The following is a 12241-nucleotide window of genomic DNA, read 5'->3' on the forward strand; positions in this document are numbered from 1 at the left end:
TCGGATATCGTTTTGGTAGCATCATTAATCAAAGTGCCTGTCTTGCCTTCCTCTGGCCAAGGGGTTAGCCCATGACTGTGGCTAGGCCAGACTCTTCTCCCAGAAATGGGAGTCTTGAAGGACTCCACAGGGTTGGAGCTTGTTCGTTTAGGTGTCTGTGCCCTGAAGAGACTGTCCCTTAGTGCCCTGGATCTCCAGAGCTGCTCTCGTCTCTGTCCCTTCTAAAGACTGTTCTTTGGCTATTACTTCTATTCTGTGAATCCCCCCAGGCCCTTCCAGTGCATTCCTTTTTTGCTTAAGTTAGTTAAAGTCAACTTCTGCCTCTGGCTATGATGAAGCAACTGGTCCCAGACTTGTTTTCCAGCTCTACACGCCTAGAAAACTGGACAAAATATCCGAAACAACTGTTTTCAGACATTGTGCAACAGGCAGTGCAGAACTATGAGCCCTGAAAGAAAGGAGGCAAATTAAGTGAGCCCCATGATCACCTTGGCTTTCTGCCTGGAAGTACTTTATAGATTGTAGCACAGAGAGAAGAGTCCCAAGCAGAGAATGGCAGCCTCTCTGAGTTGAGGAGACAGAGATCAGCATATGTGGAGATTGAAGAAGCTGGAATTTGTGAGGTAAAGTTCCAGAGAAGAAGGTGCTAGATAAATAGTGCTAGAAATCACTATAGGGAGCCCCTTGAGTCATTTGCTGAATACAAAATCACTCAGGCATTGGGTGACATGCTACAAGGATGTCAAAGACCAACTACTGTGGATGTATAAGCTGAATGATTTCTAGAGCTCCCACAGGATGGGGAGATGGGGGGATTCAAGTTTCAGCAAGCCAGAATGGGACTAACTGAATGTCCAGGGCATTCATTAAAGGCCACAATGAAGTCACACCTTAGTAGTAGGGCTAAACTAGCCTTAGACGAGTGGCTCCTCTAGATCCACCCCCAACAAAACTTTTTTCAAAGCCTCAAAAATCAAGCTGACCAGTAGTAAGTAACTTGACTTCCTGCCAAATGAACTTCAGAGGAAAACAGCAGAATCCAGACATTCAGCCACATAACTATAACATTGTCTAGCATCCAATAAAAAAATTACTAGACACCTGAAGAAGCAAGGAAATGTGACCCATTACTGGAGAAATATCAGTCAACATAAACAGACCCAAAATGGCAAAGAAGATGTAATTGACAAGGACCTTAAAACAGCTATTATAAACATGTTCAAAGATTTAAAGGAGAAAACATGAACATAATGAAAAGTATAAGATTTTTAAAAGAAAGAACCAAATGAAAATTCTAGAGAGGAAAAAAACAATATCTAAAATGAAAATTTTGCTGGGTAGGTTTAATAGTATATTAAAGATGGCAGAAGCAAAAAAAAAAATACCCATGACGACAGAAGAATAGAAACTATTCAAATGGCAGCACAAGGAGAAAAAAACACTAGAAGAAATTATCACAGTATCAGAGATCTCTGCAACAAGATTACATGGTTTGCCCTACGCTGTCACTGGAATCCCAGTAGGAAAGGAGGGCAAAAACAGTACCTGAAATGATAATGGCTGAAGATGTTCCAAAACTGATGAAAACTGTAAAATGACAGATCCAAGATACTCAACAAATTTGAGGCAGGAAAAACACAAAGAAAACAACATCAAGGCACATCATAAACAAATTAAAATCAGCAATAAAGAGAAAATCTTAAAAGCAGCCAAGATAAAAAAGACATTACATATTATGAACAAACATAGGAAATGTCACTGATTTTTCCTTAAAACCAATGCAAGCCATAAGACAATGGAATGACATTCTTAGTTTGTTGAATTAAAATTAAATAAAAAACAACTTTCACCCAAGCGTCTATACTCAGTGAAAATATCTTTAAAATATGAAGGTGAAATAAAAATGTTCTTCAGACAAACAAAAGTGGTAGAATTTGTTACCAGCAGACTTGCACTATAAGAAACAGTAAAAGAAGTTCTTTTCAGGCAGAAAAGAAACGATGCGAGGAAACAGCTCTACACAAGGAACGAAGAATGCCAGAAATTGTAAACATGTGAATCAATATAAAAGACTTTTGTATTCCTGTTTTTTAATTCAAGTTATCCAGAGTCAGACTCACTTGGCATTTCAGAATCCAGAATCAACATACAGAGACAGGAACTGTAAATCATCTGAAGCAAGCATGACATGTGCTAACATCTGTTAGTTATGGACTGAAAATATGTGGTTAATTGTCATCGTGACCTTTGTACTCATATATATTTTTAAAAACTAAAAATATACCAACTCTTATTTTATAGATATGAGCCCCACAGGGCCTTGAGATTTATGTGACCTTCCCAAGGCATGACCCAAAGCCTAGGTGTACTAACCCCATCTCCATTTGTCTTCCCAGGGATACATAGATCAGAGCATAGCCCCGGGCTCAAATCACAGCTCTGCCACTTACTAGCAGTGCTGTTTTGAGCAAGTGATTAAATGTCTTTAAGCCTCAGTTTCTTGTCATAACAAGGAATTGGAATAAGAAATTGCTTTCCTCTTTGAATTGCTGAGATTATCACAGAAGCTGTTGCGGGAGTCAAGATGCTTCCGTTCAGAAATGACCGACTCAGATTATCTTAAGCATGAAGAACATTTATTCTCTGGGAAGTCTGGAGGAACGGATGGTTTCAGGCACTGCTGGATCCAGGGACTCCAGTGACGTCATCATGCATCTCCATCCCTGGTCTCTGCTCTCCTTGGTTTGGGCGGCACCTTCAGGCAGGCTCCCCCGAGGTAGTGTGGCAGAGAGAACCTCCGGCAGCTCCAGGCTCATATCCCACTCGTGTAGCAGAGCCTCGTCCGAGCACAGCTCTGCATGTACTAGCTCCCTTAATATTTACAACGGCATTGGGAGCAGGGAAGCTCATGAAAGACCCAGTTTATGATGGTTTTCCAGTTCCCAGCCTTTTGTGACCAAGGTGATGTCTCCCCTCCCCTGGCCCCTTCTGGGGAATTGCCGGTACTGGGGGGGCTCTCTTTCCTCCTTTGGCCTCTGGGAACTGCCTCGATTTCTCTAGAAATTCTGTTACACGTTAAGAGATGTTTTCAGCATCTCTACATGTTTCATAGCAGGATGGGCGTCAGGTCATCTCCCCATTGTACAGACGAGGAAACTGAGGCCCAGGGAGGTTAACTGCCTCACCCCAGGCCACACGGTTAGGGAGTGGCAGAGCTGCATTCACTCCCAGAGCCTGTGTTCTAACGTACCACGCTCAGCCACCCGCCTCGGTAGACGGGGGCTGCTGAGTGAGGTCACACACCCGATCGGGGGCAGAGTCTTATCTAGAACCAGTGCCTCCCTCCTCCCTGGAGGCCTTGAGGTGCCCCTTCCTGCCTCCTGATAATTACAAAAGGAACCCCTATGTCTTCCACGTAGGACAACTTGCAGCCAAAATGCTGAGAATGTTTCTAGTCTGGACAAGGGGAGAGAGCGGCTGGAGAGAGGACCCGGCCAGCGGAGGGCGTGGCTGGCTCTGTCCCTTTCTATGTCTGCCATGACAACTCCTTGGTGTTCCTTGGCCTTTCGTGCATAACTCCAATCTCTGCCTCTGTCTTCACCTGGCCTTCCCCTCTGTGCCTTCCCCTCTGTGCCTCACTCCTGCAAGGACACCTGTCATTGGATTCAGGGCCCACCCAGGTTACACAGGATGGCCTCATATTGAGCTCCTTAGGTTAATCACATCTGCAAAGACCCTTTTTCCAAATAAGGTGACATGCACAGGCCCGGGGGTTTAGGGCCTGGAGACCAGGAGCGGTGGCAAAGCAGTGAAAATTCACTCCTTCATCGACTGTGAGTGATGAGGAGGGAGCCACGGGCCTGGATCGGCGAGCGAGCTGCCTGGGGTTTTTGACGGTGCCTCTTTGTTTTGTGTTTTTCTCTTTTGTTTTGAGGTTTTCTGCTCCCTTTTCTGGAAGGTGCACGATGCTCTGTTCTGTGGTTATTTTCGCCTAACAGCTGTGTTTCCGGTGAGCAGCTGGGGGATGTTTCTGACTCAGCAAAACCAGGGCAGTAACCGTCAAGAAGCCGTTCGAGCGAGGCCAGAAATAAAGAAGCAGTTTCCAACCGGGCCTCCACCTCCTTTCACTTCCCCACCCGTGGGTACCTTTTGAAAGTCTCACAAGGCACTTCTAAAAAACCACTTCAACCAGTCCGCCCAGGGCCTGGCTGACCGTGGCCCTCAGCGAGGCTTTCCGAAAAAACAGACGGATTCCGGCAAGGACTCTGCCAAACCAGCCCGGCTTTGTACCGGGAGGGCCCCTCCCAAGACGCCCCCCCTCCCCACGCGGCCTGTGTCTTACAAGTTTCCCACAGGTCTGAGCAGTGAAAGCGGAGGCGTCCGGGACTTCTGTGGTTTCCAGGGTGTGGCCCCAAGTCGCCTCCATCAGGCTGGGGTATCTGAGCTCTGCAGCTAAAAAGGCAATGATTTCACCCTGGGCCTGGGAGGAGGCCCCAAAGTCCTACCCCCTGGCGCGGGATTGTGGCCCCAAGCCACAGAGGGGGGCTGGCAGGCCCCCCGCAGCAGGAAGGGCCCGGGCGGAAAGGAATCCGAGTCCGGAGCCGGCCTCCGTGCCTGCCGGCGCCTGCCCGGGGCCCACGGGAGAGCGAGACAGCTGCGTGCTGAGCCCCGCCGCCGCTGTTCCGAGAAAGAAAGGAACCAACAAATTTAGCTCCATCCTACGCACCCTTCACAGCTGCTTATTGACCAAACAGAGAGAGGCCTCTGCTTGAACCCTGGCTTCTCAAGCTTTCTGCCTGAGGTCTGCCACCTTACTGGGGCCTTTTCTTAGGAGGCAGCTGACCCTGCCCGCCTCTACCTCTCCGTGAGACCAGGCTGCACAAGGAGCTCAGGTTCAAGGCGTGGGGTGGTTGTTTTTGCCACCCTGAAACTAAATGGTGCCAGTGACCGTTTGCACGTGGGCCTCGGCTCCTAGAACCTCTACAGTCTCTCTTGGGAAGCCAGGGTGTGGAGTAGGCTTGAGACACGTGTGACTGCCCCAGGGCCAGCCTGGCGTTCCCAGGGCGATTCGTTTAATAACCATGTGGAAATGAAGAACTCGCTGACTGGGTTTGCGAGTTAAGAGCCTGGAACGAAGCACCGAGGAGGTTTGGTGCAGCTCACTAGCGCGGATGGGTTCCCGTGGGAGGAGAGGGACAAGCTGTGGACTTGGAGCCGCACAGATCGGGGCTCAGGTTCTAGCTCCACCTCCTAAGGGCAGGGTGCGTCCGGGCAAGGAGGGCTGTCCCCTCCCCTGGACCTGAGAGGCTGACCTCTCGAGCCTCGGTACCTTACCTGTGAAATGGTGGTAATGAGAGAACTTCGTCCTGAGGATTAAAGGGCGCTGTGTACTGAGCACGCCCCGCCCAGTTCTTGGCCTGACACAATGGCACTCTGTAACTCTGTTCCACCCACCCAGGCCGGTTCCCTTGCCTTCTGGCCATAGCATCCTCCTGTCTGTAAGATCTGGGGATCTCAAATTCTGAAGACGAGCAGGTAGCCCAGGCCTGATCATGGAGAGTCTCACACATCCCTGGCCATAGTGATTTGTTCCTGGATGTGCATGAGACAGTCAGAGCCAACCTCAAGAATATTGATTGAGCTATTAGGATGGAGAAAATGTTTATGCTGGGTTTCTAAATGGTCAACTGTAAAACAAGGTGCTGCTGGTGGCTCTCTCTAAGTACAAGAGGGAAGAGCCTGCCCTAGAATGAAGCCAGTACAGAGGTGAACAAACCTGGAGTGACTGTGTCCTGACCCCTTGATCCAGCCACGCCTGGAGCCATCCCCACCTTGAACCTCCCAGTTTTATCAGCTGATACATTCCCATTTGGGTTGAAGCCAGTCTGAGCTTGGTTTCTGTTTCTTGCAATCAGAAGAGTCCTAAGTAATACACAGCTCAATGAATACCTTTTTGAACTTGCATTTACCCATGGCCTGCAGAACCAAGAGGCAGGCAGATGACTGACTGCTCAGTGCCACCTCCAGGGATTGGGGACTACGGGAAGAGCAGGTCCACACTCCACTTTCTCGCTTCCTGTGTGGTAAGTCCACACAGGGAGGGACATGACAGGTGGCACTGGCCACACCCTTTCCATGAGCATTTCTTTCTTTCTTTGGCCAACTGCGTGTAGTTGAATTTGTGTAAGTTAAACGCTGGCAGGATGCGCCGGCTGGGCTTCTGCCTCCTAGCGTTGCCGCAGCATCGGGGGGTACCCTGCATAGAATGTGCTGTGCATGGCGCGGACCCCGAGGCATTCACACTTGCTGCTTTTACTGTTTTCACAAGTAGCACAGCCCTTATGCGTGGTAAATTCACCATGCGTTCTCTGGGCCTTGTGAGGGAGGAGGTGACAGTTTCGGGGAATCTCGGGACTTCCAGCTCTGACAAGACCTCCTGCCACCACCTGCTTTAATAGCTGTCATCCTCTCTTCCTGTGCTTTTCACAGCCCTTGGCCCCAACCACAGGGCGCCCGGGATCCGTTTGCCTGGAGACCACACCCTGGCTACAGCCCCAACTCCTGCACTTGACCCTGCTCCGATCGCTTTCCTTCCCTGTAAAGCAGGGATCCTAACCCCACACCTCTGAGCGGGATCATCTGCGGGGCTCGTGCCAACTGCAAGCCCCGCACCAGACTTAGAGCACAGGGCCTCAGGTTCAGCCTCTGGGCTCCTTGCATTTGGACCACTTTTTTTGTCCTGAAATATTTGTTACAATTTTTCCAGTTTTTTAAAAAGTGAGGTGCAACCCACATAATAGAAATGTAAGTATTTTAAAGTGAACAGTTTGGTGCATTCACAGTCTTGTGCTGCCACCACCTCCGTCTAACTCCACAATATTCTCCTTACCCCAGAAGGAAGCCCCATACTCATTAACAACTCAGCCCCGTTCCCTCGCCCCTGGCCCCTGACAGCTGCTCATCCTACTTCTGTCTCTCTGGATTTGCCTGTCATGGACATTTCATATGAACAGAATCCTACAACATGTCACCTTTTCTGTGTGGCTCCTTTCACTTAGCATCATGCTTTGGAGGTTCACCCATGTTGTAGCATGTGTCAGTGCCTCATTCTTTTTTATGGCTGAATACTATTCCACTGAATGGATGTACCACATTTTGTTTACCCGTCTAGCTGTTGATGGACGTTCGGTTTGTTTCCCCCTCTTGGCTCTTTGTGAGTAATGCTGCTGTGAACATCCGTGTAGACGTGCTTGTTTGAGCACCTGCTCTTAGTTCTTTCGCGTCTGTACCTAGGAGTGGAATGACTGGGTCACGTGGTAGTTCTGTGGGAGAGGTGTTGCTGTTTCACAGATTGTTATGGGTTGAATTGAGTCCCCCCAAAAGATAGGTTGTAATCCTACCCCCCAGTATGCGACCGTGTTTGGAAACAAGGTTGTCATAGGTGTAATTAGTTAAGAGGAGGTCATATTGGAGTAGGGCGGCCCTTAATCCCTCATGACGGGTGTTCTTATAAGAGGAGGGGAGACGTTATGAGGACAGACACGCAGGGAGCCTGCCGCGTAACGGTGGAGGCAGCGATTGGCGCGATGCAGCTGCAGGCCAAGGAATGCCGCGCTCGACAGCCACCGTCAGGAGCTGGGAAGAGGCACAGGAGGGCCCTTCTCAGAGTCTCAGAGGACTATGACCTGCTGACACATATCCTAGGTGTGCACTCATAAGCTTCCCTGAATATTTGGAACTTAGAACTTTCTTAGAACTTTTTCTTGATGGTGAATGGATACTGGCAATTTAGATCCTTCTTATATATATATACACACTTTATTCATCTATCCATCATCCATTCATCTGGATCGATCTATCCACCCATCCCTTATCTCTCCACCCATCCATTAGCTGTCCATCCGTCTCTCTATTTGTCTATCTGTCTACCCACTCATCCACTGGTTCTACAGCTTGAGTGCCTGCTCAGTGCTGGGGTCACAGTAATAAATAAGACAGATAGATCTTTGTCCTCAGGGAACTCATTATTAGTGGGAAAGGCAGACATTAAACTAACAATTATTTAGGTACAAGTGTGAAAAGCTCTGTAAAGGAAAAACTGCAGCGCCTATGAGAGCACAGAATGGGGGGGACTTGATAAAGCCTGGGGGCCGTGGAGGACGTCACAGCTGGGGCGACGTTGAACCGAGGCCTGCGGGAAGGCCAGGGACTGACCAGAGCAACCCGGGCGGAGGAAGAGCCTCCCACACGGGAGCAGGTGTGCGTAGTCGGAGGCTGGAAGCACTTGGCGCTTGTAAAAAAGTAAAACACAGTCAGCATAGCTGGAGCGGAGGGCGGGCGGGAGAACAGCCAACACGCGGCTTAATAATTGCGCTGGAGCCAGTATCCCGGTGTCCCGCGGGGATCTGTGCATCGCAGTGGAGCTTCACTGGATTAGGAGTGGGGATTAGTGCCAGCCGTCAGCGTGGCTCACTCTGGGCCCGGCCTCCCTCAGTTTGCTGTGGAAGGAATGGGCATGATATCATCCACCCCATAAAAGAGGTGAGCGATGACACAATCCCCCCTCCCCCCCGATGCCTCGAAGCTCCTGGGGGGAGAAAAAAAAAATCCATCCATTTTTTGCTATTATTCAAAAGATCCGCAGGTTAGTAACGCATACAGCAAAGCAAAAGAAACGGCTCTCCTTCTCGTGTGCCTGGGGGGCTAAGCGAGGCAGAGCTCGTCTCATCTATCCCAGAGCATGACTATGAAGTGATAAAAGGTGGATCATTACAGATGAGGCAGCAAGGAAGCTGAGAGGTTAAGTCACCTCCCGAGGTCGTGGCTCGAGACTGCGAGAGGCTGGGGGAGCAGGCAGGCCTGCTGCCTGTTGGTCCGGCGCCAGGCACATTAAAGGCAGGCCGGGGTGGAATCGCTTTTCTGCGTAATTGGGAATACCACCGAGAGCTAATTTCTCCCCACTAGACCCGCAGAGTGGAGAGCACTTGACCTAGAGTCCTGGGGGGGAAGGGGGGGCTCGTCAAGCAGACTGCGAAAGCAATCAGCTAGCTTCATATTTCCATGTCTCCTGGGCTGCTCCCGGCCACAGTGAGGGAGAGAGCTCCATCCGATCCGGGCTGGGAGAGCCGGCCTGCAACACATCCACTCAGGGCTGTCAATAATTGGGTTTTACGGACGCTCAGATCCAGAGGCGATAGCTTAGTGCCTCTCCATCGATTTAACTATCATTTCAGGTCCACAGCTCCCGGCTAGAAACCAGCCCACATAAAACCCCACATTACGATGCCTCCCATTTCCTTAGGACGCTGCATCCCATTAGGGAAAACCAGACTACTCGGAGGAGGGCCTGATGGGTGAGCCCGACGTTATTGGCTCGCTGAGTCGTTACAGGGCCATCCTGTTAGAGGGGACACTTCTGTACACACGTAGGGTGTGGTAGGCCAGATGTACCGAATGTAGGGAAGGGCTGGGACGACACAGGGTAGACCAGCAAGCCCGGGCATCCAGCCCTCAGATGCTCTCGGGGAATTGTGCTTGAGAGAGACCTTTTATCCGACATAATTTCAGAGTCCAAAAAATGAAAACTGATTACTGATCACAAGTTTATTAAGTGACTATTTCATCTAGGTCCTAGATTAGACAGCAGGGAAATAGAAAGGCTTTAAGCTATTAGTATGGTCTGAATGTTTGTGTCCCCCCTGCCCCCAGAATTCATATGTGAAATGCTAATGCCCCATGGGATGGTATTGGGAGGTGGGGCCTTTGGGGAGTGATGAGGGCATTAGAGGGGAGCCCTCATGAATGAGATTAAGACCCTTATAAAAGAGGCCTGAGAGAAGCCCCTCGTGTCTCCCACCATGCGAGGACACCGTGAAAGGTGCCACGTATTGATCAGGAAGGGGGCTCTCACCCAACCATGTGGCACCTTGATCTCGGACTTCCAGCCTCCAGAACTGTGAGAAATAAATGTCTGTTGTTTATAAGCCACCCCATCTGGTATTTTCTTATAGCAGCCTGCGGGAATTAAGACAGATATAATCTCTGCTCTCAAGGAACTTTTGATTTACTTAAGAGGGCAAATAGATAGACATACATAATAGATCATAGATGGATGGATGGATGGATGGATGGATAGATAGGTAATTAGTAGTCATGGCAGCTTGTGTTCATTTCCAACTAAACGATACCAGGAGAAAGTGCTGTAGGGCAGATTTGTCAAATTGGTGGCCCTTTCCCTTCCCTAACCCATGAAAAACATCCCTAATTGCTTATGGTATCTGCTACAAGTTGAATTGTGTCCCCCAAAGGTCTGTTGAAGTCCTGACCCCTGGTACCTGTGAATGTGGTCTCTGCAGATGTCATCAAGTTGAGATGAGGTCATTAGGATGGGTTCTAACCTGGTGACTGCGGTCCTTATAGAGAGAGGGGGATTTGGACGTAGACACACACACGGGAGAATGCCATGTGAAGACACAGACACGGAGGGAAGATAACAAAGTGAAGACAGATGCAGAGATTAGAGTGATGCAGCCATAAGCCAAGGGACACTGGGGGGGTCCCTGCTAGAGCCTGTGGAAGGAGCGTGGCCCTGTGGTCCCGCCCACAACTTAACTTCGGACTTCCGGCCTCCACAACTGTGAGAGAGTAAGTTTCCGTAGTTTCAAGCTACCCAGGTCGTGGCGCCTTGTTTCAGCCCCTAGGAAACGAACACGGCCTCACTCACAGCCCGGGTCAGCCCTCAGCATGCTCTCCTACTCGGTGCTCCAGGTGACCCCTGCCAGTTCCATCTGAGCTGGTGCTGGAGATGAAATCCTGGTCTAGGAGTCAGGAGGGTGGTCAGGCAAAGCTGCTGGATAAGGTGGGATGGCCTTGGTTTTGAAGGGCAGCCAGAACAGAGCTGGGGAGCTGGGGTGTCTGGTAAGGTGGTATTTTCAGACAGGCCAGTTTTCATCCATTTTCATCTCCTGTCCACGCACGTGATCCGGGACATTGGCGAGGTCACCTGAGGGCAGCTTTGTAGACATCTGCTTTGCAGACACTCAGCGGAGACACACATGGAGCACACGCACACATGCACGCATGCACGCATGCACATACACATGCGGGCTCTATCTATTCTAGGCATGCTCATTAGCAGCTAACTTTAATCATTCTTAACACTCTCATCTCAAATACCAAATACTTTGGTGTGTGCTGTCTATGAAATCGCACCAGAAATAGTTCCAGGAAGATAAACACGGAGCCAAGAGGCTGGCTGATTGCAATTGGAGCTGAGAGAAGCCGCTGCCTCCCGGATCCCTTCAGCGCAGCTGAGGCAGGAATCTTAACACAGGATATCAATAACTAACTAACCTGAACCCCCCCGCCGGCGATTCTGCCCCCCGCCTCTCTTTCCCTCACGTCCCGAGTACCTGGTGCTGGCCACTGACTAGATTTATTCATCATGACAAAGATAAAAGAAAAAAATTATAGGAGCGCGCAGCTCTCTCTCCACCCCCACCCACCAAAGGAAGGGCCCAGTATCATTTTGTAGTGGGTTGGATAGTGCCCCCCCAAATAAAAGGTATGTCCACATCCTGACCCCCTGGAGCCTGTGCGTGTGACCTTATTTAGAAAAAAGGGTCTTTGCAGGTGTAGTTAAGGATCCTGAGATGGGGTCATCCCCGATTATGTGGTTGGGCCCTAGAAAAATCCTTGGACAGATCGCACTGGAGGCTGCCGTGCGTTCTTCCAGGCAGCTCGGGGCAGCTAGGTCTTCCAGGGCGCTGGAGAAGGTCACCCCTGGCCAGTGGAGCAGCCGACGGGGTGGGCCGGCTCCTAGAGGCCTTGCTACGTGAAGGCAACAGCCACTTAAGCTCCGGACTCATGCCCGGGCTGACAGGTCTCAGGGCTCAGGCTACTGACAGGACCCAGATTCACACCTGGAGGACGGCAGGTGGAACCGTGCCTGTCACTTACACTTCTCTCCTTTCTCTCGTTTTTATATTATTGTCATCATTACCATTCCGCTGGGTCCCTGTCGTTGAAGTTTTTACTCCTCATAGTTAAGTACCTGTTTTATTACCTATTAGAAAAATATAGGTTTCCTGTTTACAGTAAGTGATATAAATTTTTCTTTTAAAATAAACTTATTTAGTGCTTGTTCCAGCAGCACATGTATGAAAATCAGAGCAAAACAGAGAAGATTAAATGGCCCCCGAGCGAGGATGACATGCCTATTTGTGAAACGTTTCATATTTTT

At 49.8% G+C, this 12241-nt stretch overlaps 1 non-coding gene across 1 annotated transcript; it reads left to right on the top strand.

Annotated features, from left to right (window-relative positions):
- Nucleotides 1-12135: 12135 nt before the first annotated feature.
- Nucleotides 12136-12241, top strand: LOC148090813 (U6 spliceosomal RNA). Its single transcript, XR_015716256.1, has one exon. It is a non-coding gene; the product is annotated as a U6 spliceosomal RNA (small nuclear RNA).

This window comes from Miniopterus natalensis, chromosome 20, assembly GCF_054644295.1.
Source record: "Miniopterus natalensis isolate mMinNat1 chromosome 20, mMinNat1.hap1, whole genome shotgun sequence".
In the NCBI taxonomy this organism is placed as follows: Eukaryota; Metazoa; Chordata; class Mammalia; order Chiroptera; family Miniopteridae; genus Miniopterus; species Miniopterus natalensis.